The sequence below is a fragment of the Nuphar pumila genome, chromosome 12 (assembly GCF_984573655.1).
Source record: "Nuphar pumila chromosome 12, dmNupPumi1.hap1.1, whole genome shotgun sequence".
NCBI lineage: Eukaryota > Viridiplantae > Streptophyta > Magnoliopsida > Nymphaeales > Nymphaeaceae > Nuphar > Nuphar pumila.
In genome coordinates, this window is record NC_143260.1 from 38,604,560 (window position 1) to 38,610,966 (window position 6,407).

At 38.8% G+C, this 6,407-nt stretch overlaps 1 pseudogene across 1 annotated transcript; it reads left to right on the forward strand.

The window, feature by feature from the left end:
• The first annotated feature begins 3,111 nt into the window (after positions 1–3,111).
• Positions 3,112–6,407, forward strand: LOC149820770 (protein FAR1-RELATED SEQUENCE 5 pseudogene; annotated as a pseudogene). Its single transcript, XR_016426596.1, has one exon. The product of XR_016426596.1 is annotated as a protein FAR1-RELATED SEQUENCE 5 pseudogene (transcript).

Here is a 6,407-nt window from a genome sequence, read left to right on the forward strand (position 1 = left end):
TTTCTTGAACTTTTTTTAGATGGATTTCACAATCAAAGGTGTTAAGACTTGGAACCCTGAGATTGTTCAGATTTTGAAGAATCCTTGGGGTTCTAGGGTCACGTTTGAAAGTTAAACAAAATTCAGAAGAATTCTGTGTGAAGTTTGAAAAGAATAGTATCTTCTGCCATTTCAAATGAATGAGCATTTTTCATATGAAACATTTTCAAAATTTTGTCGGATTCTCATAATCATTAGGATGAAAAGTTCTCATGGTGAAATTTTTCTTATGCCCCCACACTTTTCACAAGGTGTGAATGTTCAAATTTTCTATGAAAATTTCATCACTTTGAATGTGTCCTAAGAATAATTTTATATGCAATGCATCTGGAAAGGTTAGCCTGCACCTTTGTACCGTTCGGAGGAAAACTTTAGTTTTCATGACCCCCATGATTCCTATGTTTTAAATCTTTGCAATTTTATCAAGTTGCTCAAAATATTAGCACGCTTCTCTTCACTAGCCCACAAGGGCTCCAATTATCCGGTAGTGAACATCACCAAGTTGATGGAATCAGGAGACCTTATAAGTTTGATACTCGCAGAGGCATTCTTGCTGCAAAGCTGAAGATCCGATTGCTTGGGACTGTCAGTTTTAGGTATTTTTTTGAAATTCTGACCTCACAGATGTGTTCAGCACAATTGATTTACTAGAAATTGACGTATGAATCATTTAATTCCGATGCATGGATAGGTTTTCATAAGGTTCAAAAATCAATTGTCTACAATTTTCATAAAATTTTGAGGTTTCAAGTATCATTTTTTTCATCCAAAATGCATGGTAAGTGTTAATATCTAGTAAATCAATCATGCTGAACACATTTGTAAGGTGAAAATTTCAAAAAAGACACCAAAAAAATTCTTATTAAGGTTGGTAATCTGGTTGGTTTCCATCTCTCGCTCTCTCTATATATATTCTTTCAAATTAATTTGATGTAAAAATATCAAATTTTAGTATAATATTAACCATTGATTTTTTTTACCTCTTTAAAATACACATCTGAGCATAAAAATCTTAGCCAAACGCATGTTGTCTGTTAAGAAAACAATGATAAACACATTTGACGATGCAAATTAAACGCATGTACTGCGAAAGAAAAGTTCAAGAGAAGTTTTTGCCATGTGTGAAGGTGTGAAACTTTTTTCCAAATGTCCCCCAACTCTTCTAAGTAATGCCATTCATATCCATGAAGATGAATACATGGCAGCACCACATCATCTGCTTGATTTCAATATGCAACAAACTGTATCACTTCTCTAAGACTCGGAGTCCATCTCTATAGGACTAGGGCTGCATCAAGGACCACGTAGTGGATTCACACTCTTGGCTTATATGGTTGGGTCAGATCATGAACCCGAAGTCCACTGACGTGTGGAGTTTGGCCCGATTTTGGCATTTCAATTTCCATGCAATCTAGTTTACATGCAACTATTGAAAAGGAAAGAAGCTTTATTCCTTATGGACTAGGTGATACCGGGTCCTGATCCAGTCCCATCCTTGCTCCGGGTAAGGTTCAACCATGGCAGAATCTGATCCGATCCGTGATTATGTATTCCTCCGAAAAGAGAAAACCTGGACCGTGTTTTTATTTCATGGATTCCCAAGTGCGTTTTTCGTGCACCATCGGATCCCATTCGGAGGCAAGTAGATCGACGGTAGGAGGATAGTTAGCACCAAGATCCACCGTCCATTTAATTAATGTTTAATCAGTACCTTCCCACCTCTCTCTCTCTCTCTCTCTCTGAGACCTGAGACGCTCGTCGCTCTCTTTCGTGTATTCGGCATCCACAGGTACTCTCTCTCTCTCTGGTGATGGGGTGTTCTTCCAACGGGTGCTTCGTTTTCCTTTGTTTTGAGCAAAAAATTGGTTTCTTGTTTTCATTTCCCTGTTTCCCCCCCTCCTCCAATTGGAAGCCTCAAATTCACCGTATGATGTACAATCTGCTATTAAGAATAGATACCAACTTGTTATTTTTTGCGCCAATTAACTTTTTTCTCTTTGTTTTGTTTCTATGGAACTATTTTGTAAACAGTTGACAGTGGATTGTATGGACTCATTCCTTTTAGTGTATTTTGTGTTTTTTTTTTTTCAGTTTTTAGTGTTTGTTTTAGTGCCAATTTTAGACGATATACTGCATTTATTCTCCCTTATGTTTTATTCTTGGTCTGTTAGAATGAAGCTTGATTTGTCATTGGTAGGGTGAAAAAGATAATGATTTTTGGGAAATATATTTTTTCCTCACTTGGTTGAGCTTATAACATGGAAATGTCGATTGATTACTTGATCCATGAACCGTATACATGAGAATTCTGTGTGATTTTAGTTGTTGGTTTCATATAACAATTGCGAGTATTAAATGCAAAATTTGCTTGGATGGTTTTTGTTTAAACCGCAGGGTTCTGTTAGTTTTGAGTTATTGGTTCTGTTAGTTTTGAGTATATAGTGAATGCACATGTGAAAATCAACATCATGGATTTTCCTTGTTAGAACATGTGTTACTCATTATTGCTTGCATATGATTGTAGACCTCAATTTGTTCAATAATTACCAGGAGAAGTTCTTGAACGATGATGAGTTTAGAAAACTCTACAATCAAGCAAAACAGAAAGGTGATGTTGTAGATGGCTGCCATTTAGGGTAGGTACGTTCACGGGTTGCCTGAAATCTCATGTTTGGTTGAACATGAGATTTCAGGCTATTAGAATCGCTTTCTCAGGTTCCCCTGAGAAGGTGATTCTGAATGATCCAATCGAACGTCCCCTTAGAGTAGCAAACTGGTTATGTGGTCCAAGAGATTGCGGATTGCATTTGGTACATGAAGTATATTAATTTATAGCTGGACACGTTGGCAATAAAAAAACTAGCCTTAGTTGGGAAAAGTATGTTTCTTGGTCTAATAGGCAATTAGATCATGACAAAGTATATGCAGAGTTGTTCTCTCTGTAGTGTTACTACTACTAGTAGATTCGATGGGCTTTGGGCAAAGAAAATGCTTCGTTGGTTGAACTTACTGCAAGTTTATGATTGCTAGTGACTGCAGCTGATGATTATGTGTTTCTTTCATTGTAGTGCACATACATCATGGAGAGAGAAAAAAATCAAGGTAATGCATCAGAAGGATCTTTTATAGACTCAGGACATGGTGCCATGGAACTTTGTGGTACCATAGACACTGGTTTACGTTTGGATAAACTTGATGATGTGATGGAAAATTCTGCAGTAAATGAGTTAAAGGTGTATGGAGGCCCTGCTATTATTGATCCTTATGTTGGTATGGAGTTTGAAAGTGAGGAGGCAGCAAGGACATTTTATAATGAATATGCTAAGAATGCAGGTTTTAGCATTCGAGTGAGTACCACTCGTCGTTCAAAGCGTGATTCAACACTTATTGGCCGAGATTTTGTATGTTACAAAGAAGGGTTTCGTGCAAAGAAATATGTAAGCAAGCGTCCAAACACAAGGGAGGGCTGCAAAGCAATGATCAGGGTGAAGAAGTTGAATTCTGGTAAATGGGTTGTCACACGGTTTGTCAAGGAACATAACCACGAGTTGGTGTGTTCAGGAAAAGTGTCATATCTCCGCTCACATAAACGCAAAGCTAATGCTGCACAAAGATTCCTGGATGCTCTTGATGAAGCAAACATTGTTCTGTCGAATGTTGATCCATACATAGGCATGGAGTTTGAAAGTGATGCTGCTGCAAGGATATTCTATTACCAGTATGCTAAGCGTGTAGGTTTTAGTATTCGTGTGGCTACAACTCGGCGTTCAAGGCGTGACTGCACGGTTATTGGTCGCTATTTTGTGTGTTCTAAAGAGGGATTCCGATTAAAGAAATGTGTCAATAAGCGACCAGTTACAAGGGAAGGATGCAAAGCGATGATTAGAGTAAAGAAGTCGGATTCCGGGAAATGGGTTGTTACAAAATTTGAAAAGGATCATAATCATGAGTTGGGGTTTCCAGGAAAAGGCTCTCACTTTCGACAACATAGGCGTGTTAATACCTCTAATGCTGCAAAAAACTCAGTTGATTCATCTGATGTGGAAACTCTATTGAAAGAGAAATCAAGTGCACCTAGCAACATTGGCTTCACCATGCCTGAGAGCACAAAACATGCTCAAAGTAGTCACAAGAAAATCCTTGGAAGAGATGCTCAGAATGTATTGGAGTACTTCAAGCGTATGCAAGCAAAGAATCCTGCCTTCTTCTATGCAATTCAGGTGGATGATGCATATCGTATCTCTAACTTCCTTTGGGTTGATGCTAGGTCAAGGATGGCTAATCGTTATTTAGGTGATGTGGTGACACTGGACACTACATACAGAAAGAATCTGTATGGAATGCCATTTGTTCTATTCGTGGGAGTTGATCACCACAAACAGTTTGTACTGTTTGGGTGTGGGTTACTACTAGATGAAAGTGAAGCTTCTTATGTTTGGCTGTTTACTACGTGGCTTGAAGCCATGTTTGGACGCCATCCAGGTGCACTGATGACTGATGATGATCCAGCCATAGCATCTGCAGTTGCACAGGTATTTCCAAAATCCCGACACTGTTTTTGCAAAAGGCATATCTTAAGAAAATTTTCAAAGAAGTTGGGTCGTTTAGAGAGCAAACATAAAAGTCTCAAAGAGGATTTCCTTAAATGCATCAACCTTACTGAACTAAATGATGAGTTTGAATCATGTTGGTGGTCATTTCTTGACAAATATGAACTGCAAGAAAATCAATGGCTGTACTCACTGTATAGAAGTAGAGAGAAATGGGTCAAAGTTTACTTCCAAGGTGCCTTTTTTGCAAATGTGAATATTGGACAGCGAAATGGGAGCATTAGCTCATTTCTTGATGTGAATGAACACACCTCCTTATTAGTGTTCGTTATTCAATGCGAGCAAGCTATTGATGGTCTGTTTGAGAAGCAACTTGAAGAGGATTTCAAGTCAAGTTATATGAAACCAATTCTCAAAACAAGCTTCCCGATGGAAGTCCAAGCTGCTGAAGTTTACACCAGAATAATTTTCTTGGAGTTTCAAGAGCAATTAGTTCAAAGTCTTCGTTATTTAGCAGAAGCAACTAGCGAGGATGGGCCAATCAGCACCTTTAGGGTGGTTGAATTTGGAGAGGGGAAGATGGCACATACCGTGTCTTTCAATGCTTTGGAAGTTTCTGCAAGCTGTAGCTGCCAAATGTTCGAGTATGCAGGCATTCTTTGCAGACATGTGCTAAGAGTTTTCATGGTGAAAAATGTTATGCTATTGCCACCCCATTACATATTTAAACGGTGGACAAGAAGTGCCATGAGCGGAGATGCTATTAATGGGCATGATTCTCATGTCCGTGTCATGAGCGGAGATGCTATTAATGGGCATGATTCTCATGTCAGAGTCAAGTTTCCAGAAACTAGGATCTTGCGATACATTGACCTATGTCGTGAAGCCATTAGCTATGCATCAGAAGGTGCAATGAGTGTTGACATCTACAATCTGGCGAAGCGTGCTATAAGAAAGGCTTTGGAAGAGGTTCGAGCCATGAAAAAGAATGCTGCAACTCTTGTACAGCATAATTCTCCAGCTGTTGGTAGCGTTCAGGAAGAAAATATTTGTGAACAGGATGCACCAACTGATGCAACTAGCAGCAGGTGTACACCGAAATGGTCAAAATTCCTGTAGTTGATTGTGGTTGCCAGAAACTGTTCTCTTCCTTCTGAAACCAGAGCTTGATTACATACATAGTTTATTAGTGAGATAGTAAAGGTCATCTTCACTATTATCAGCCTTTGTATATCTACAGGAATATTTGACTCCGTAATGGTTATGAAGCACTAGCAACTTTGCTGAGGGAATTCTGAAGAATGAATCACTGAAGCTGGAATAGAAGCTATGGTAGAATAACGTGTGTCAAGGTTGAGGCATGACAGAATTGAAGACTAGAGCCAGTTTCAGTTGCAAAATAGTGATGCTATAGGAGAGGCAAAAGGAAAAGGGAACAGGTTGAGAGCATTCTGGAGGGATTGCCAGATAAATTTCATGAAAGCAGCAGGAAATTAGTCATCTGTTTTGGGTGCAAAGCCAAAAAAATAGAGTTTTATTCCACTGTAAAATGTCTCAACCTCTGGGAATTCAAGTGCAGACTGATGCTTAGAAAACCATTTCTGTGATAGAACCAGATCCTTTGTTTCAGAAGTATCTTTTCCTCTCTCATGCATGCACGCACTTTCACGAACAGAAGTGAGCATGCATGTGCACATGAAGAGAGTGGCTGGTTAAGGCAAATGCATAGATAGAGTAGTGCAATAGTCACATAAACAGTTTGCATGGCCATCTGAATGATGAATTATGCCATTTTCTCTAGATTTTGTTTTTTGCTGC